Genomic DNA, 22,488 nt, shown 5'->3' on the forward strand with positions numbered 1-22,488 from the left:
TGTATAGTTTCATAATTCAATGTCATTAAGACCCTCAAATGACCATGTGATTCCCTCTTCTTTCTGCCCAGTCCTCAGGAGAAATCAGATTCTCTGGTTCGGTTGTGTAAGCTTCCCACAAAGTTAGTTCAGTCAACTAAATCAAGGTAAAAAGTTACAGAAAGGTCAGGATTAAGTTAGGGGTTGCTAACCTGAATTGCTTTCCCAGCCTTTTTAAGCCCTTAGTGCTCCTTTTGTCTTTTTCTTACCTTCTGTCATGTTGTCCTCCTGTTAGATCTTTATTTCAGTTGAAGGCACCTGGGCTGCATCTTCCTCCTGACCCATACTTGGAGTCACTTTCAAACGTGTTATTAAATCCCTTTTTTCCATTCATGAGCTACATGTCTGGCATTCAGCAATGCAGATTGGTGGCTCAGCACTTAGGCCCTGTAGAGAGCTTGGTTTAAAATGCATGTATTTTAGAATGAACATAAGGAAAATTCACTCCTTTTCCCCCTCATTTTCCTTTTTCCTTTTTTTTGTTTCTCTTTCTGGGGCAAATGTTAAAAGTTTTTACTTTTAATTTGTACCTAAAAAGTACTCTGTTAAGGTCAGAATCACTGAGTTCTCTCATGATGTAGGACCAGTTTCCAACCCATTTGTGTGTTTTAAAAAATGTCTTAGCTAAGGACTTTTCTCCCATCTGGGGCTTCTTGTACAGTGGTGGTGTTTGCTTGGACAAAATCCCCCAATTTTCCTAACTTACTGCATATGAGTCTTAATAGAGTTGCTTTTTCAGGAAAATGAACTGGAAACTCCATTTCAGGTGTGCACTGAACAGACATGAGGGTCTGAACAAAATACTGGTGTTTCAGGCAGCTTTGAACCGTGTTGAAGGGAAGATGTTTGATCTAAGAACTGGGCCAAATCTATTCTGCAATAAAATCTGAAATCATGTACACTACAGAAAAAATAGTGGAAGAACTCCAACATGATCCTGGTGTAGATAAATGTGTTCTTTTGGAGCAAGGCTTCCTTTTGAGGTCCTTCCGTTCTTTGTGAAGAATTTGGACCCTGTGGAAATTTCCATTCCCTTTCTTGTACCCTGTATCAGACAAAGGAAACCAGGACAGGTGCTTCTGTGGCCTGAAATATCTTAGAATCACAGAATTTGGATTGGAAGGGACCTTCAAGATCCTGTAGTTCCTACACCCTTTCCCTATGGGCAGGGCCATTTTCCACTAGACCAGGTTGCTCAAAGTCCATCCAGTCTGGCCTTGAACACTCCCAGGGATGGGCCTGGATAGTCCTATGGTTAATAAGTATAAAAATATGTTTACTAATAAATTTGGACTATTTTTCATTTTTGGAAATTGTCTTTTCAGTCACTTATGGTGGAACATGTGTCAGTTCTTTCACCTACTTGTCATTTGAACAGAAAAACGAAGCCTCTGGTTTTCCATTTTATCCAATCTGTTTTTAAGGTCTTCAGCACTAAATTTCCGATAGCAACAAGGGATTAGTGGCTTATATTTGTGATATTCCATACCTAGGTCCGTGCTGTACTCATTGCATTTGTGATTTTGATACAAAAGTGACACAAATCATTAAAATCCCACCAAAATTCCCAGCATCAGGAAATCCAGATCCAGTCTTTGAGGGCACATTTAGCGTATCTGGTGAATTCTAAGAAAACACTATTTTTATCCCTGCCAGGTACATTTTACAGACTAGTTAAGAGGCTGGGCTGGGCTGGGCTATGCCATGGTTCATGATGTCCATGGTATCAAATTTAGTATGATCTTGGTTATATAATAGTAAATTCTACACTGTATCTAATTCTGAGGTGTAGAGTTGGACTTTCTGAAGAAAAGAAAAGCCTCCTTCAGCAAGGAGAGCTGTCTGTTCTCTGGCACTCCCTGCCTTTTAACTTCTATGCCTCTGGCTGTTACTTGGCCTGAATGTGGCTTGGGCAGGAGTGTTTGAACTAATTTATGTAATGGAGTTTATCCTTGCATTCGGATAAAGGCTTTTTTTCCCCTATAGGGCAAGCTGCTGCAGTCTGGCTGGAGTGAGTCACGGGTGAGGTGTTGGGCTGTATAGCCACAGAGAGGATAAAATTGTTGAAATGTGGCTATGCTGCCCTCATGGCATTTTTGGGGAAATTATCTAGAATGAAGTGACAACAGGTTGTTCTGCCATTATAAACAAAGTAGGGGGACCTTTGTCAGTAGCAATCTTCTTGAGGGAATTGAATCAAGCACCTCCTGTGGAAAGTGGAAAGAAATCCATTGCTTTGCTCAACTTCAGAATTGTATTAAAAGTTTCTTTTGCCTTATATTTTGCCTTTAATGAGGCTTAGTATATTTTAGAAAAAGAAATCTTTGACATATGTTTAAATACAGGTGAACAAATCTGTGTGTTTGTGTTCATTAGTTGGGGTTTTTTTTAATGTTAACAAAGTCCTTTCCCCTGGCCCCAAAAGTCAAAGTGAAATTCAGATTCTCTAGGATGTATAGTCTGTCTGTAAGCTGCATTGTTGGACACATCATTTCAAAAATACCCATATGAAGAAAAATGTGTGATGCACTTATTGACAGAGAAAAGCCAATAAATCCAATTTGATTCAGGAAGCTGAGAAATATTTTAATAACTTTCTGACGTTTTCCAGTAGTCCTTATTTACCTTATCAATAGTTATGGTGACATATGATTGTCAACTTTTTATATTAAACCAAACTAATAAATTAAACATGTTGTGTTTATACCTGATGAAAGCTGACGTTTTGGAAAGGTGTTAAAATATACTGACAGGTCTTGTTCATAAACTCCTTTGGTATAAATATGTAGATGACATCTTTAGATATTGTTTGTACATAGGCTGATAGGCAGGAAACGTTGACAACGTAACAAATGCAAATGTCAACCCCACAATTTAACCTTTCTGTGTAGGAAAAGATGTTAGTTTTAAGTTACATGTATCTTTTAACTTTATTTTCAAAGTTTTTTTTGAGCCTGTTATCATTGCTGTTTCATGTGCCACTGAAAGTAACACTGCAATAAGAAAGATTTGCACTTAAGAGCTTTTCTCTGTGGTGTTCCTACTTAAATGACTGCAGCTGAGAGGGTGTTTTTTCTTCTAATTCTTTTTATTTTTCATGTTTGCCTAGTACCTTCTGAATCTCTTTGCAATATTATCCGTTCATTCCTTACTTGCCAGTAATTCAGGGCTTGTGTGACTCAAGGGCAGTAAACCAGTAAAACTATTCTAAAATGTTAGAGCAGTTTCTTGTAACAACAGACAGATGTCCTTGGCCTTAACCTGCATCAGGGTTGCTTCGTATGCTGGATATTTCTGATTTGAAATTTGTCTTCTCCATGGTGATGTAAATCCATTATGTGTTCTCTGCTTGACGTTTTTCCACATTCTCCACAAGCTGTGATTAATATAAAATCCTGCTAAAGTTAAGGTCAGTTCTGAGTGGCTGGGGCCCTCAGGGCACCGACAGCCCTCGGTGGCCCTGAGCAGCGTCCCCACCCACCCATGACCCAGGCCTCCACTTCAGGGCTGTTTTCCCCTGCTTGGGGGATGCTGTGGGGTGCTGCTCTCCAGCTCCCCATGGCCCTGCCCATCTGTGGTCCCTGCTGAGCTGCACCCTGATAAAATTCTGGCCTGAACTTAGTGGCACTGGGAGCTGTGCAGCTCTGCCAGGTATCCGTGGCACACGTGACTTGACAGGCCTTGGTCTTTCTGACTTTTAAAACTGCTTGATGGGAACAGCTCCAGTGAAGATTTCTGTCCCCTTCCTGGGCACCTCTGCCTGAGGTCTGGAGTCTGGGTGAGCAGCCTGGGATCTTTTGTGTCCAGGACTTTTGGTGGGATTTCATAGTGTTGGCCTAGAGCATGCATTGAAATACCAACTACCTTGCACTGCATTCAGAATGGGAACGCCTGTCTTGATCCTGATGGCTGCAAGCAGAGTTCCTACAGAAAAACCTATAGCCTGTCTGAATTGTTTCTCAATTTCCCATTTTAGATTTGGGAGGAGCTTTAAGAAGAAAAACTTTGTCCTCTGTCAGCCAGGCTTTCCATTCTGTCTTTGGTGACCAGTTGCCCAACTAAAATGAACTTTGCCACAGTGTTCTTGCTGCTGCTTCATGCAGGTCTTCATTTATCACAGCTGAAAGTGCATAGGTAGATTGGAAGTGTGTTGGTAGATCATTTCATGATGTTTCACACAATTCCAGCAGAGTGGTTTGAATATTCTCTCTATAATACCTGAAGATGTATCTTTGAATCTCATCAAGGGGAATCTATTCCTTCTTCCTACATAATTGAATGTACTCCATGTGTCAGATAGAGAAATAACCAGAAATGCAGAAATTTGGGAAGGGCAGGTGGGCATTAATTGGTTTGTGATGCTGGAGTGTTGGAATCAAAGCTGTTGCTGTTGTGGCAGGAATTACAGTATGCTAAATTTTAGCAGTGGTAAAGGATGTTGCTACTGGTTTTGTTGTTTTTCCCTTGTTATAAATGAGTTAAAATGTCCACGGTCACAACTCAGCCTCTGTTATAAATAAAAACAAAAATGTACCAAAAGTTTTGGTGTTCTCTAAGTGCCTACAGAGGTAGTTAATGAAGGTCAAAGTAATAGGAGGTTAGTGCAGGCATATAAAATTTAATCGTTTTGGAAGGCTTCAGGTGCATTAAAAATAACTCTTTTCCAGAATAATTAACTACTTTAACTTGGTATTAAATCAATCAGCCAATTAGTGCAGTCCTGTTTTGTATTGTTGAAGCTTTTGTACTGCATTAATGAACACCAACCTTTTGAGCAAATATTTCTGCAGTTAGACTGACCTATATATTATGTGTTACTTAAAGATAGCTCTGACAAGTGTTTTTCAGATGTACATTGTTTTCTTGTTGTTAGATAGATGGACAGATTTGGGATGTACATCTGTGATACCATATAATTGACAGAAAACCCTCTGGTATTTGACTGTCCAAAAAACATGAAAGGTATAATTTACTTTGCAACAATCCTATTCTGTCAGATGGTTGCATTGACTTTCTGAAACAGTTGGAGAAAATTGATATAACTTAATGTAAATGAAACTGTTACATTTGATTCTTACCTCATGCTACCTCCCTGTGCACTTCCCAATTGTTCAGTAAGCATGTTTTATATGGCTTTTATTCCAAATCTTTCCCTGGGGAAATCACTGGAAGATGTGGCACAATGCTCTTTCATGTGCTGTTTAACTGGCATTGACTTAGTTTCCTGAGTTATCTAGAGAGGTGGCTTCATTTAATCCACTTCATTTGTGCAGATTACAAATTGCTGCCTTGTATCAGTAGAACTGACCAATTTTTTTTCCCTGAAAAATAAAAAAAAACCAAACCAAATTTTAATTTCTAAACTGTTATTTGGGATCATAGTTTTGATATTCCAAATAACTCTGGCAGAGCATGGGCACCATAGCTGCAGTGCACTTCTGGAAGTTGCCCTTAATTAGCATTCTGATATTTTAGCTTTGTTTAGCAGCTTTTGTGCTCAGTGTAATACCAGCTCTCTCTTTCTTCCCCTAGGTTTTGTGTTGCTGTGCATTTCCTGCTTAACAGAATGTTTGTTTAAGTAGATATAAGTTCAGTGAATTTCCTGAAAGTTACTCATTGGGGAAATTGAAATGAAATTTTAAAGTATCATTAGGAATGCAAACAATAAATTCTTTCATTTGCTGTAGGCGTCTTTAGGTTGGAATGACTAGAAAAGGTTCTGGTTAATTAGAAGTAATTTGTTAGAAACCTGAATCCTTTTTTTTTTATTTCCTAGATTAAAACTCAGTTCCCAGCTGGATGCTTATAAGTGCAGGAAATGTAATTGTGAGATGATTAACTGCAAAAAGATGGATAATTGGAGTTCATATGATATGTCAAATATGGCTAAACCAAAAGGTTTTCTGCACGTTGAAAGAGATTGGCTGAAGTCTAGATTGCAGAATATTGAGCAAGGAGTGTTTTTAGAGATTAATAGTCACAGATTGCTGCAAGACGATGAGGCAGAGCTTGACTGTAAAGAGCTAACACCTCCCAGCCCTTTCCTATATCTTCAGGTTTTAATTAGCATGGGTTTGGTTTTGTCCTCTTCCCTTTATTGCTGTTATGTGAATTTGAGATTAGGAAACACACTAAACATCATACATCTAACAGCAATGCTTAGAGACAAAGATATCTCCTCCTCTCTACTAGGAAAGGCTTAGCCTACCATAGGATAAATTATTTGGTTCTCCTATGTTACTCCCTCCCCAGTGTCTTGCCTTACAATCAGCATTGTTTTTTCTATAGATTTTTTTTTAATGTTTGTAAAATTTGGTTTGAATCTCTTTTTTTTTTATTATTTTAACTGTGCTGTAATAATAAGTTAAAAGGTGATACATACAGTATAAACTGCATCAGTGGCATTTTGCTTTCATTATCCTTCATAGATGTTTAGTAAAACAGTGCCTGGTGTTTTAAATTACTAATGCTTTACTTTAATATGAGAATTTCTGTTTGAATAGCCTATTGTTCTGTTAGCTACTACATTGCACTTCAAACCACAGAGTGTTATTAGAGTCACTGTATTTTGGGATCATATAAAATATTTGTTCTCTCCCTGCTCCCAACCTATAAACTTCATATCTCGATAAGGAGTTTCTAACCCTTGGAAACACTGCTTTACAAATTCAGCTAATGACCCAAATACAGCTTGTTTGTTGTGTATGAGTTGTATTAAAATAACATACTCTATGTGTATTGTCATTAATGATATGCTCATTTTGATAATGGAGCTGCAGTCTCTTAGTATGTAGTCCTTGGGGAGATGCTGCATTTTTTTAACTAAGTATTGTTCTGGCTCCTTTCCTTGATTGGCCCAGAAATAGCAATCAGCTGGGGAGCAGGATGACATGCCTCTTAGCAATCCCTTTTATCTTTGAGATGAGTATCAACATTGTATGCTTCCTAATGGAAGTGTAATTTAATGAAATCTATTGGGTAAACATACTTCAGATGTTCAAAGGAGGTGACAAAATTTTTGCTGGCAGCCAGGACCTGGCTGGTTTCCAGCTTGCCTTTAGCTGCTATGCATATAGCATTGAGAGAGGCACTTAAAATAGGAACACAAAGTATTGTTTCTATTGTGTTTTTGGTTGTGGATTTTTTTTTTCTCTCTGTTTTCTTTTCCTTAATTTTATTTTTCTGGTATTTTTATTAGTGCCCTATGACTCCCAGGCTTTTCTAGTAAAATGCTGCATGAGGTCAGGTTTCCCCTCTCCCCCCTAAAACATAAATGACAGTGTTAAACTCAGGGGAGATGGTTGGCACAGAATGTGCTGCATATTGGGGAGAGAGGTGAGTGATCCAGACTGCTGTTAGTCAGTAACTCTGTGAAAGAATAAGTTCCTCTCTAGGCTGATAAAATGAAGTATCCCATTTTAAAGATTGTGTCAGAGCACTTTTGTTTTATCAATAATAATTGCTGATGTAGATCTGTCCTCACTGATGTTTTTAACAGATGGCTGGGAGTGGAAGGAAAGCTGCTCAGCCTTCCACCTCCTCAGCTAGAAACAAGATTGCTAAAAGGAGACAGTTGTCCCTCTTACCATTGCTCCCTCCTCGTTATAGAGCACAGTGATCCCAATACACACACACTCTTTGTGGTAGCAAACTTGGCAGAAGGACTGGAAAGATCGTATCAGCACTGTTGTCCCTTTTAGTGGATGTTTGACTGGACAGCTGATGGATCTTATTGCTCAGATCCTAATGGTTTGGTAAACTGTTGGATGGTGTTTGAGAGGAAATACTTTAACATTTAGACATGGAATATAATGGATGTGGCTGTGGAACGTGGGGTTTTCTTCTTTACATGGAGGGTCTAAAGGAGGTATTTTTAGTTTGAAGACTTCCACAGTGAGTGTAAGTGGGGGACAAAGGATGTGTCCAGAGCAAGATGAATGCATCATTGACTTTTTGCTGTTCTTTCAGGTGTTAGTGGCTAAATCTGAGCTTTTCATTGTGGCCCACTTTATTCCCAGCTTCCCTGTGAAGTCCCTTTCCCAAGTTTACATTGTTTCTCTCCTATGAATGTGTGATGTGGTACATTTGAGCCTTGTGGTTTTACTCCAGTAACAAATTATTTCTCTGGATTGGTGGAAGTCATGGTCTACCAACAGGGAGCTTCTTTGGGTACAAGGGCAAGGTCAAGCAACTGTCTCTTTTTGCAGTGTTGTTAAGCTTGTGTTCCATATGGAGACAGTAACTAAGGATCAGAAAGCAGTGAGACATAAAATGGAGGGAAGCATATTGATTGTTTACAAATATGGAACAAAATGTGAAAGATTGAGGAAGAAAATCCAGTATATGTTAACATACCTGGTATTTCTATAACTGATAGAAGACAAATTGCAATTGTACTGAACTGTCTTCATTCAAAATGTCTTTGGTTCCTCAGCCAAACTGCACATTACTTTAATGCTGCTCTAGTTTGCAAACTTTCTAATTTTGCCCAAAGTCTGTGCAAGATCTAGATGTATACTTCTTTGTGTGTGTGTGTATGCATGTGCATTGTTTGCTGTATATGGAATACAGTGGTCCCAGTTTAGCTTGCAACAGCTGTGGGACAATTAAAACTATATGTAATTTAAAACTAATATATGAACACATTTAATTTTTTCCTTGCATGGCTTCTGGAGACTGGTGAGGAGAGGTAGGAAATGGACAAAATTACTGGCAGCACCAAAGTTTATGGCTCTATGTTGTGAACCCAAAATAATTAAATGGTTCATGAGGCTTTCAACTCAGGAAAATGAATAAAGCTTCAAAGCTCCAGACCAAAACATTTTCAAAAATATAAAGTTTGGTGAAATTGTAAAATGTTCTGGCTTTAGATCTGTTTCTTTGAAGCTAACCTTCATGGGAAGTACTCCTTTAAAGTGAAAAGTTTTTCTATGCCTTTCGTGGACCAGTTAGAACTGTAAATTGGTATCTCGGTGATTTTATTTCCTGTGTCTGTTTCCTGGTGAAATTGGGATTGAGGAAGCCAAGCATTATTGGAACATTTAATTTGGTGCCCTTTCACAAAGTTATCAGTTGAGAGACCAAGGGAAGGGAACTAAATGCAGTAGGTTGGTAAAATGGTATTTGTCAGCTTCAAATCCTTTCTTTGCATTGAGGGAAAAGATGCTGACTTAAAACTTTTCTCATCTCAATAATTCTCTGAGCTTCTCTTCCACCAAGGACATGATTAGATGGTAGTTTGCTGTTTTCCTTCATTTTATTCCTCCTGATTTGCTTCCTCCTTTACAGCAGTCCACAGTGCAGCTGCTTCATGCCCTAGTGCAGACGATTAAGCTGCTTCTGAGGCCACCATCAAAAGCTGCTTTCTCACTGGGCCTGCAGGAACATGCAGAAGCATTACCTCCGACCACTGCCATTGCCATCTTTATCATCTTTTTTTCCCCATTGTCAAGCCATCGTTTGTAGCTGCTATAAGCTTTTACCTGTGGCAGCTTAAAAGATATAGGTTGAGATTTTTTCAGAAAGGACCCTGAAGGAGTCAGTGCTCAATCCTCAATGGCTTTCAGCACTGAGCAGCTTAGACCTCTTAAAAATTCTAGTCTTATGTCTTTTCAGGTGGGATTTTCAGATTCTCATGAGTAACCTGTAAAAGGAAGATACGTAGAAACCTGCACCTCATTTCATGGTTCGAGGAGGGCTTGTTTTTTTTTCAGATTACATAAGTGCTTTTGAAATTTCATCCTTTGACATGATCTTGTCGCAAGAAACATGTTTCAGTCTTGGCAAGGTAGGCTTTGAACGGTTTTGAATTCAGAGAAAATCACTTGCCATTTGGAGAATTTCATTGATATGTTTTCTTTCATGTGAATTTCCAGTATGGTCAAGCAACCAGGATACCCAGAGGCCTTTTGGGTAGGTGAATATACCAGCTGAAGTAATGAAATCAAAAACATATATATAGCAAAGCTAATCCTTAAGTCATTGAAGAAGGGGACAGAAGTACCCCAAAGATTTTGAAGTGTTAGTTGTTGCAAAGAAGAAATGCAAAAAATTCTGTAATGTTACCTGGACAAAGTCTTTGAGGAGTGATCATCTTTTTCTGTGACATGATGCAAAATGACTCTGCAATCCCTGAGAATGTTTGTCCTTATACAACTCCTATTGAAAAAAAAAATACCACCTCTTATTCCATCTTTACTAAAAGGAGTGATTTTTCCTCTTTAATAATGTTACAGGGTAGACAGATAACAAGAATGAAGTGGAACTGAAGTTATAGCTGAGAGAAAGATAGAATTATACAACTTACTATTGAGAATAATATTATCTATACTGCAGGTAATTCAGTTAGCAAAGAAGGGTTGTAAAATTTTCCTATAGGAATGCGTTGCTAAAAATGAGAGAGGTGGGGTAGCTTAGAGAAGTCAGTAGAGTTGTACATCACACTTGAAACCTCTATCAAACACTTCCCATTGGTATATCCCCGCCTGCCACAAGAATGAGTACACTAGGTTGGACCAAAACCCCAAATAGCTTCATGTTATTTGTCTGTGAGTAAAAGATCACTGCAGAAGGGTCCTGGGGTAAAGCAGGTGTATGCTGTTGTTAGTCTTACACTCTTCCAGCCTTTCTTGATTGGGACTGAGAGATTTCTGAGTGAGAAGTGGTGTTTCAACATAGAACTACATCATCAGAACAGGAATTAGTTATCAAATTTGTGGCTCAGGATCAAGGGAACTGAAAAATCAGAGTAGAACTTTTGCAGAAGGCGAGTCAGTTGTGTTTTGCCCTAAACTCAGAGAATGATGAAGCAGTATGCAAATGTGGAACTGGTTTTTTTTTTTTCCATTAATGTTTTGTCATTGCTCCAGTGTGAAAATATAAGAACTGAACTTAAAATCAGTGGTGGCAAAAACTGTCAGGGCTGGGTATGGAGGTAGAAGAATGGGTGGTCCTGCCACGAGCAGCCTTCTGCTTTGGACCTGTTCCCAGACTCCCTGTGAAGCTGTTGGAGGAGTGGGGGTGCACAGACCCTGGAAAATGATAGTGCATTAAATAAAACTAAATAACATTGGTTATATGAAAATTCCTTCACTTTTTAAAATTTGTTTCATCCCATATAGTTGGATGACTTTATTCTGTGGATAGGAGGTCCTTCTCTAGTAGTATTAGTGGCAAAGCATCCTGTCTAGTAGGCTATCAGGGTTCTGAAATTATATAGTATTTCTGCATTGCATGGATTTTTATTTTGGTGTTTTAAGGCTGATAACTGCTAAGAGTTGAGCAGATGCTAGAAATTATTCAAGTGAGAATATCTGTATCCAAAGATGTAATGTTAGGAAATGCTTCATTATGCTTGTAACTGGCATTTCTGTTTACTTTGTGAGTGTGGGGGTTTTTAAGAATATGAGTGCCACCTATTTTCTATCTGGATAAGCTTTTCATTTTGGACTCTAAAATATCAACTGTAGGGACTTCACAAAGATGATAAAAAGTGCAATTAATCATTTATCTGCTAGGTGTCAGCAAAGGTTCTCTTTAAGATAAATAAATTAAAAACTGTATGCATTCATACAGTAGATCTTGAGGCTGTGTGGTTCAAATCTGTTTGGAGGCTGAAAAGGAATTTATAAGGAAATATTCATGGAAATAGATACTAGTCAGTGTCTAGAAGAGACAGCTGCACTTCATACCATTCATTTAATTAATTCAATCTATTGCATTTTACTTGATGTGTGCAACTTTGAACCACTCTTTAATTAAGCAAAATTAACAAGTTTATTTTATGTGGAGAAGATTTCACAGATTTCCATTCAGCAGAGCTTTTTTCAAAAAATTGAGTTACTGTGTGGGGCATTAGAGAAGACACTTTCATTAAATTAGTAACAAAAGGCTAAGAAGAAATGGTCAGTTTTCACAGTGGAGGAAGCTCATCAGTGGTGTCCCACAACTTCCTATTTGTGTTGTTCAGCATATTTTTAGATGGTCTTAATATAAAAAAGGAAAGAATTGATGAAGCTACTGATGATACTAAAATATGCAGGAAAGTAAAAGGAAGAGCTAAATTAATTACTTCAGGAGTAGTGTTCTGAGTGGTTAAGCATTAAACTCAGAGGTGAAGCTTATTGTTGATAAGTAGAAAGGAATGCAACTATTGGGAAAACAGCTCTGTATTGGCATTCCCAATGACAGGCAAGTGTTACTGTTTGGGGAAAATACAGTAAAAAGTCCAAACTCAATAGTGTTCAGAAAAGTGTTTCAGAAAAGAAAATTGCACTGAAGGAATTACTATGAAAGGAATAGAGATTGAGACAAATCATCTCTCTACCTAATCACCTTTGTGTGATTATAATTCCCCGTTCCCCAAAAATGCAGTAGCAGAACAAGCTCTGGAGCAGCTCAGTACAAGGAACTAAGTAATGGAAAGAAATTTTTCAGCTAGGGTTAAGAGGGAAGGGCTATATAGAAAGATGGTTATGTAAATGGAGTGGCATACAGAGAAGGTGCAGTGTCAACAAGTTTTTCACCACTGCTCATAATATGTGTCAGGTGGCATCAAATTAAGTTATTGAATTAGAGATGAAAATGCAAGAGGGGAGAGGGCATCAGGATTGGGAAGTGCCTGATCTGTAATCCACCACAGAGTGGGTGAGGAAAGAGGGGATACCAGACAGGGATCATGCACTTTGACCCCTTCTCTGAGTTTCTAATATTAGCACTTCCTGGGTACTCCAGGTTAGGCTGGATAGACCTTCGGTCTGAATTAGTATGGCTAAGTCAGCTTTATAAATTTTATTTTTTTCTGACTGCATGTGACACAGAAGGGGATGCAGTCACTTCTACAGCGTTGTGCCCAGGTGGGGTATAAACAGTGTGTCTGAGCTTCTGGCTCCCAGAACAGTGAAAGTTTTGCTTAGATAAGTAGAGCCTGTTATTCCAACTAAAAGTTTGGGAATATAGCAGGCATGTGTTGGTTTACTTGGAGTGCTAGATCAATATATTTGTCTTCAGCCTATGCAGAAAATAATAAGGCTTCCTTTGTTCTGGTGTGATCCTAGTTCTGGAAATAGTATAACTCAAGAAGGGAAATACCACAACTATTATTTGGGAATACAAACAAATTCCATCTGTTTCTATGTCTCTGCCTCATTCACTTCATAGGAATATTCTCAGGAAAAGCTCTGTAAATGGAAATATTTTTAACTTTTTACACTTTGGATTTATTTGCCTACTTAAAGATAGTGCAAACATGAAGCTGTACGTTTTTGAGTTATTGTTTCTACATAACTTATCCAGCTGGGAATAAGACCCTTACCACTTGACATTTATTTTTAAAATGTAGCACTTACGATATAAGCAACAGCCACCTAGAAAACTATCTGGAAATGAAGAGATTGTGTTGAAAGAGGTGTCTTGAAATGTTTTTTGTCCAGTTTGTGGAAGTTTGAACAAAAACCTGAGTTTGAAATAGTTACACACTTCTCAGGCCTTGTATGAAGTCTCATATTTGTCATTAAATATTACACACAACTTAAGAATTCATGTGAACCATTACTGGTTTTTACTTAGATACAATTTTTTATAGAGTGCTCTGTTAGCAGTGCAGGGTTTTTTTGTGTGAAGCAGTATTTTGTGGTCTACTGAGTGTGACAATGCAGTTCACTCAGACTGCTAATTTTTTTTGTATAGCTCTGTGACTGCAGAGCAAGCCTAATATTTCCCCCTTAGCACTTCTGTTAATGAGAAACAGTGTTGTCTAATATTACTGTGTTACTGGTAATTCAGTAGGTCTCAAATAACTCCCTCAGGCCTGGTGGCCAGAGTCAGGAAGATGTCCTCTCTGCACAAAGAACTTCAGTATCTGACCTTTGCATTGGCTTTGCTAGTGAAGGATATGCCCACATTGATGATATCATGTTTGTGCAGCAACTCGTTGTACTTCTTTTAAAATAAGACAGTATTTTATTTTACTTTGTTATGCTCCTAATAATTAAATTTTAAAACTTTAAAACTGAAGTACTTGATCTTTAGACTTTCAGCCATGTTCCTCTATGAATTGCAGTCTCAAAGAGTGCATTGATGCAGCCACATAGCTGGTGTTCATATATTTCCTGCTCATTCAATAGGAAAATATGATAGGAATGCTATCCCTGTGCAGTGAGAAAAATTTGATATTTTCCCCAAATAAAGTCTCATTAGAAAGAACTTCAGCCACTGAGATTTGAAAGGGTTTGTATTATTAAGTTCTATCTTGCCAGGGAAGGAGCTTTCTTACATTTTCTGTTTAAAAAGTAATCAATTGATCAATCTCTTCCCATCTCCCTCGTATATTTGTTCACCAAAGGGTTTCGTCCCATGCCAATTTTACAAAATTCAAGTCAAAAGATGCAGGTAGATCTTGTGTACTTATGCTTCAGCTTCTGAATTCCACATAAAAGAGTCATAACCCCACAAAGAAAGTATTAAAACTTCAGATCTTAGCAGAATGGTATTTTTCCCAGTGTATGAGAAAAAGACAATGACCACAGGAAGCAGGTAGCTGTGTGCTTCTGTACATTGTATAGCTTCCATCAATGCAGTTTATATAGTCTTCCACGACACACAGCTTTTACTCCAAAGACATGTTAGGGTTTTTTAAGTTCATGTATTGATTGTGAATCAGACAGATATAGATTGAATAGCAAATAATCCCCATCACCATCATAATTGTAAATCGATTTTGTAACAATGTGGAAAAATTTCTGCACTGCCAAATGCTGTATTTAATGTCATGGGAAATAATGAAATCATCATTCAAAATTACATTAGTTTTGCTTTCTTTCATCTTCTGTTTACTAAGCAGGACTAGAATGACATGTACTTCTCTGTGCAGATATATTGTCTGTATTATGTATGTTAGCTCTCATTTTGATCTGTAAATATATAGCTCCCTTTCTAGACTTGTTCTCTAATGTGGTCAAACCGAGAGTTGACTCGAATCCAAGCAGGGACAAGGGCTGGCATCACCTCTGTGTGCTGCCCATCCCACTGATCTCTCTACATGTGTGTAGGATTGACAGAGCAAAGCCAGGAGTGGAACATCCTACATGTACACTTATTCCTGTAAGATAGGAAATACAGCCATCAAGGTTTTAGGTTAATCGTGGCAGCATTCAATAAAACCCACCTTGATTCTGTTGTCTTTGGGCCAAGGTGGAGATGCTGAGTATCTGTTGCTGCTCAAAGTTCAATAAAACCTGTTTATCATCTTTCTGTTTGTAAAAATAAACTGGAAAGTGGCTGCTCTGTATTTTCTACAAAACTAGACTGTCACCATTTTAGTTAGTATGAATTATTTGACTAATGCCTTACATTTATATGCAAATTAATTTATTAAGATAGAGGTTGGGTTATAGGCCTTTATTGTTCCACTGCTCATTTTTTGTGCTGGTTCCGTGTAAAGTTCTCTGGAATGTCTTAAAATGATGGGAAGGGGTGGTTTCCCTGTAGTTTCAAAATCACTGTATACGCAGTACAGATAATGGAATGATCCAACAGAAATTAAATTAAAGATTTTTCTGCTTGTGGCTTTATTTTTCTAGTATTATTTGTTTGCTAAAAGTGCATTATGCAAGCATTTTTTATAATTTTTTCCAGGAGATGACTTTCAAAAAGATAAATATTTCTTTACTTTCACTTGATTTTGTACATGCTTTTTCTCAGTGTAGTTATTGGTGATATTTTTTTTTTCATTAGGGTGGTGGAATTTTTATATAATTTTATGCCTACCAGTGCTCAATGTTATATTATTATTTCATGTTGCTTTTTGGCATCTTAATTTCTAAGGTAGGAAATGACAGTCACAAAGACAAGACTGGAAATCATTTTATTTGTCAGGGCAGGAGATAGACTATGAGTGAACATGCTGAGTTTTTCAACAGATTTAAAAACCAAAAATGAACCCCCGAAAACATTGCCAACAGTGGAAAAAGAAACAGGAAAAAATTATTTAGACAAATTTCATCCCAATTAGCTTGTAGATGAAGGCTTCTTTTTTAAGTGCTATAATCCATAAAAGAAAAATAATTCCTAGTTCAAATGCTAAGGTCTGTGTAGTGTACTACCAAGTTTCAGAGGGAAAGTGTTTTCAAGGTCTTTTCATAAATGGCGTGTTATGGAATGGGGTCACTCGAAAAGGAATAATTACAGAGTGATCAGAAGATTTCTTTGAAAAGATAGTGCTAGACCTTCTGTGTGGTTTGTGGAAGAACAGAAATAAGTTTTGCTCCTAGGGTGGGCTAACAAAATGTATTGTGTTTTTGCAGCTACTTCTATCTTTGCCCGAAAAGATGCATGCATCACCTCGCAGTGCACTCAGCTCTGTAAGGTCATTGCCTCGAAAGCAGATCTGGGAGTTGTTAGAAGTACAGCACACTGCTGCACTGTTTGACCAACTGCAAAAGTTTAGTTTTGAACTCTAATGAGTCTTTGCTCATCTCCTGTCTTTGCACTACCAATTGTTAAATAATTAATTCCTCTTTGATTGTACCTCTTTATGTGCTTTTATAAACTTATTTGTATTATTTTGCGTTGTATTTTATTTGTGCTCAGCCTCTTTTTGTTTCAGAGCACGGAGTTACCAGAAAGAATTAATTTGAGGAACATTTTTCCACCCTTTGTGTAGTGCTCATACTGAGGATCTGTGATCTACAGTAATTCTTATTCATTTGGAATATAGTAATTTGTTCCTGTCAGCACAGGGGTTGGTTTATTGTTTTAAATTGCTGACTTTTGTTTTTGCTGGCATGCTCCCCAATACAAATTGAACATCTGACAAAAATCTATTTGTATGACAATTCAGTTGAGATAGGTGCTCTGTGTTGCCTAACAGTACAATTTGGGGTCCCCAAGATAAAAGTTGACTGAATGCCAAGATTCTAGTGGAGCTTGTTTGTGCAGATAACAGAGGTAATCCATATTCCTCAGGTCTGTAAATCAAACAGACAAAGGAGAAATATGTATGTGCACCTTTCTCTTTGAGATAGTGGACTGGTAGTTTCTTCTTAATAACCATGGGGACTATCCAGCCCCTGAGAAAAACAGGACACTGACTTCAGGGATGCCCCTATATGAAATTAGAGTGATTGGGAAAATCTTAGAGTGCTTCTCCCCTTTAGCAGATCGTGTTAAATAAATTATTCTATGGATCGGGTTTGCGGCGATTTCTGTGCTTTTGTGGTTTTATCTGTTTAGTCAAAGTTGATCCATAATACACTGGAGGAGGAAATCCAGCCACAAGGTCTCGACTGTTTTTCCCAGAGTGATACAAACAAATGTCAGTTTTAGTGGCCATCTATGAAATACTGTTTAAGAAAACACATACTGGCTCCTACTGATCCCCTGCAATTATTCTTTCAGAATGTAATAAATAACTGAAATATCCTCTTTTTGGTGAGGTGTTTAGATCCAAAATGTGAAATACAAACTAGGATTCCCTATGGCCTAGCAAACACTTTCTGATAGAATACTTTTTAAGGTGCAATAATTGCTTTTCATCCTTAAATAAAAATATACCTTTAGTCAGCTGTGTGCAACTATGCTTCCCATTTTCATGCTTAACTGTGGAATCACTTATGTTTTGGAGTTAATGCTCAAGTATCAGTCGTGTGATTTACTGCAGGATCCTGTATTATCAGGTATATACATCTTGTTTTAAGGGAAAAAAAAGTATAAGCTGTCACCCAACAATGTTCTAAACTTCTTATGTGAGGCCACTGCTTCAGAAATCTTTGGAATCTGTTGTGATCCTGTCTTAAAGGTTGTTATTGTCCTGTAGAACCATAGAGCTGCTCATAGGAGCAGTGGACAGTGGTAATGAAATTTTAAACTGAAATTATTGCATAAATTGGAGTTTGTCCTTGAATACTCAGGAATCAGAAACCCAGATATGTGCTGCACAATGGAGTTTTTCTTCCTTTAGTTCCTTATATTCTTTCCACGTTGGTTTTGCATGTCAGGTTCATGAGTTGGAGTTGAAACTGTTATGTTTGCCATATGCTATCAAACTTTGTTTGGCTTTGTATCAGATCATCTGTGTTTGATGCTAACAGCTTTGTTATACCAGAAGTTTCTACACTGTGCCATGCAAGAACAGCTGCTGGGGTGGAGGGACAGATGTTTGGTCAAATGGTACTGGGCCTTTCTTGCATTTCAAAGGAACTGAACAGAAATATAATATGACTGTATAGTTCTATTTTTCTAATATGAATAATTAGAATATTTGCCATAGCTTGTTAGGAGACTGGGAGAGCAACTAACTTGTATGAGCTGAAATTGGGAAGTAATTCATTAGGTAATCTTTGTCTTAGTCAGGAATTCACCAGGTAAAAAAGAGATCCTCAGGATTAAATTCTTATTACCAAAATGTGCTTCATGGAAGAGAACCCTCTGTGGTACAAATTAATTGCTTTTGATACTTTAATTGTTAGCTTCTTTGTTTGGAATTTCACTCAAGTTTTTTCAAGTGAAAAGTAGGATAACTTTTGAATTTAATCTTTGTCCTAATAGTGGGATCTGAACATCTTTCTTTTTGTGCATGAATGCCGCTCTTCAATTGCTATTTAAATAAAAGAAGTATTATTTAAGCAGTAACCACCAAGGTTTATTATTAAGTGTGAAGCTCTTAGATATATCTCAAACTCCCTGAACTACTGATCAACAGAAACAGGCAGCATTTACTGAAATGAGAATAATTCCATCCTTGCTCTGTTTCTTAAGATTTCCCCTTATTATCCATTAATGGCCACTATAGGAGGCAGTACAAGTTCTGGACTAATTGAAGCTTTGACTGTGATAACAGCCTTTATGCAGTCGTACATCAAGTGAGACTTTCCTTAAGGTTCACACTACATTGTTTTGGCAGTGAAAATCTAGGCAGCTATAAACAAGATCAATAGAAATGTGGAAGCATTGTTGGTGACAACATAGTAACAAGGACAAAACAGAAATACTCAGTGAATTTTTAGAGTTTGGACATCAGTATTTAGTGGGAAATGAGCTACTGCCAGTATTGGTGTTGCTCATTATTCTTTGTGTGGTATGCTGGTCCACTTGGAGGCAGAATTCCTGACTATGCCAAAGGTAACAGGAAAAAACAAGAAGTTAGATGAAGCTTGTCTATCAGAGAGACACTTTACATACCAAATATATGTAAATATCAATATTTTCTATAAGTATACTGCCTTTCCCTTACACTGTATTATTAGGCTGAAGACTTAAGCTCTGAAGAAATAAACAAAGTTAGAAATGGGTTGATTTGGTTATTTTTCATATAGCTGTGTGTTATAATAATATTTTTTCATCTGCTTAGGAATTAATATTTTAATATCTATTTTCACTGGATGGGGAGACTGAAAAATGGAGAGGCAGTATAAAAAGGAGGAGGACTTTAGGTTGATAAATTAGAGGTAGTGGATTTTCAATAAATTAGAGGTAGTGGATTAGTTACTGACTTTTATCTCAGGTAGTGCAAAGCAAGAACTGCTCATCATCAGCTTGTGATAAAGCTAGAAAATGCCATGTCTGAACATAGGGTTAGTATTTTACCATATTAGCTATTGATTTAACACAGCATGAAACAACTGGTGCTGTCCCAGTAGTGCCTGGTGGGGAGCAGTGAAAGTACAGATTTACTCCCCCATCAATCTGCTGCAAACTTCAAAGCCAAATTGTGGCCACTTAACTACTAAAATTACTAAACTCAGACAATTTTTCTTTTTCAAGCAAGGCAACATGTCTGTCTGCAAGTACATATGTTCTAGAAGGAAGGAAAGGAATCTCAGCTAAATCATATCAGTGCAAAAATAATAAATTCAGGAAGCATGAACAGCAAGATCCAAAAATTAGTTTTGATAGGGCCACGTTATAGACAAAGTATTTTTCATTTCCTTTTTCATTAATTAATAATTTGAGCTAATGTGCTTATATTTTAGAATGTTTGCTGTGAAGTACACAGAATGAGTATCTTATGGGTGTATTTGTATGCAAACCACCATAATTACACAATGTGTCTATTTAGTTGTTCTTTGCATCAGACATGATTTTATTTTTATTTAATGGTGAGGTCAGAAATTATCATCTGCTACTCGCATGGAATAGGGTTCTTCACATTGTGATTAATATTCTTAGGGGTCAACTGAAAATTTCCTATTCTGTGTATTATTTTCAGAAATTAAACATATATTGATATATGACTAGAAAGATGCTGCTGAGAGAGAGAGAGTGTGTGTGTGTGTGTGTGTGTGTTCAGTAAAAAAAGGGCAGTGTCTAAAAATAGATTTTTATGGACTAGAAAGTATTTTTGGAAAGGTTTGCTTAAGTTTCTTTGATTTAAAATAGATCCTATCAGAGCACAAATGGAGGTTGGACAATTCAGCTGCCTTAGAAACATCTCATTCTCCCTGCCCTCATTCTGGATGTCCAAAATGAGATCTGTCTTTATGGTTTCATTTTGGCTTTTACACTTAGAGTTCACAGTGGACAATATGTATAATTTATTAAGAGAACTGAGCTCTGTAGCAAAATTGTACTTTTAATTGGAAAGTGTAAAAAATGCCATCTTTCCTGGGCTTTGCCTACTGTTAGAAATCCAGGGAGTGGGAGAGCTGAAAAAGATGATGGTAGTGTTCAAAAATGGCAACTGGTTCAGCCCATTTACAGGTTTTCATTTACAGTTAGGTACAGACTGATAAAGGTAATTAAGAGGAAGGAAGTGAAACTTGGATGCTTTTTTTCTGGGAAAGGAAGGAGCTGGTGGAATGTACCAGCAGGTGTCTTGTTACTGCTAGCGATGGGAACCTGGGCTCCAGATGGAGATACTAGCTGAAACAAAGGTGTTTTGATGAACATTTAATGTTTTGGTTTATCTGAGATGTTTATCATCCTTCACCATGAGCTAATTAGTGTGAACTAATTAGTTAGTTCTAGCCTCCTTAAGATTTTTTCCTCCCTGCTTTAGTGTCTTTGGGAGCACTCTTTAAAAGTTGGCATTCTTATTAAACTTCCTCCCTTGGAGGAAAATGGTTCCATATTTTTGTTTTCTCAGTTCATCTGCCTGTTGGTCCAGCACACTGGAGTTTATCTTCCATCTCCAAGGTTTAGAAAACATTTATGTTAATTACACACCACACAGCATAAAGTCTTTGGACCACAAAACAGTCTGAAGTACATGATCGTGATGTGTAGTTGCTCCTTGTCCTCTAAGTAGCATTAATTGGATAAATGAAGCTGTGTGGTAAAATAGACTTTATTAAAAAAGGCACAAAACCAAGCTCATATTAATTAAAGAAACCACTAAAATGTATGGCTTAGGTCATTACAGCAAGGAGATAAGTTGAGATGACCAGTAAAGATTTTGTAAAAGAAACAGAAACTTTGTAGTGTGCTTTTAAAAGGCACTAGGAGTTCTCTGTTCCACCATTATCTTTAACAATTTTCCCTAAAAGGTAGTTTTGCAGAGCAACTTGTAATTCTTACATGTATATATTTTATTTCAAAGACCTGCTGTAGTTAAACCATTCTCAAAATAAGCTTGTTCTTGTAGCCTAGCTCAGCTGGTCTTTAAACTGAAGTTATTCAGATCTCACAGAGACTTCTGTAGAAGAACAGCAGCCTGTATAATATTAGTGACTGACTTCCAATGCCTCATGTGACTTTGAAAATCTGTTTTAGGGGTCAGAGTCTTCTAGGATTTGACATAGTAAATGGATTGTTTTAAGTGCTCATATTGATATCCTTAAATAATTCTGCAGGTTAGCCTGAACATGAATTAAGGATTAATTTCTCTATCAAGAATACCTGATTTTGGCTGTTTCTTTGCATACAGATGGGTTTTTTTGAGGCCACAGTCTGGACATGTCCTTTTTCACTTCAGTTGTGAACCTATGCTTTAAATAGCAGAATTTATCCCACTTAGTCCCCCTACACCCAAATTAATTGTCAGTGTGTAGATTACTTTGAACCTGCATCAGGCATGGTCTTTGACCTGTGGTATCTTTATTACCAAACTGTTGTTTGAGTTGGGAAGAGAAGATGTTCCCCCCCACTCCAGCCTTGCTCTTGCCTTTTATTCCAGCACTGGTGACAGAGATGGCCATAGTAAAAAGAGTCTACAAGTTGCAAAACCTTTGTCAGCAAATTAGCCAATATATGTGTGCTATATGTATCAAAGCAAAAGGCATGACAACTAACTTTTAATTCAACAATCTAAATTATCATACTGGTCTTTGAACATGACAGGGTGGTTACAAGGAAGCAAGAGGCTTTTCAGAAAGGTGGATCTAGAAGGAATGAATTTGTGTGATCTCCTGCACAATTTAAAGGAATTTCCACTGACTGTATAGAGAAGTTGGTTAACTCAGCCAGCTAAGTAGATGTGAAAAGATGGGCTTTGTAATGAAAGAAGATCGTTTAATA

The 22,488-nt window shown here is 37.4% G+C and overlaps 1 protein-coding gene across 5 annotated transcripts in view; it reads left to right on the top strand.

Moving 5' to 3' along the window:
* VTI1A (vesicle transport through interaction with t-SNAREs 1A) overlaps nt 1-22,488 on the top strand; it is a 267,060-nt gene that overhangs the window by 21,588 nt on the left and 222,984 nt on the right. The gene's annotated exons all lie outside the window — the stretch shown is intronic.

The sequence above is a fragment of the Motacilla alba genome, chromosome 6 (assembly GCF_015832195.1).
Source record: "Motacilla alba alba isolate MOTALB_02 chromosome 6, Motacilla_alba_V1.0_pri, whole genome shotgun sequence".
Taxonomy (NCBI): Eukaryota; Metazoa; Chordata; class Aves; order Passeriformes; family Motacillidae; genus Motacilla; species Motacilla alba.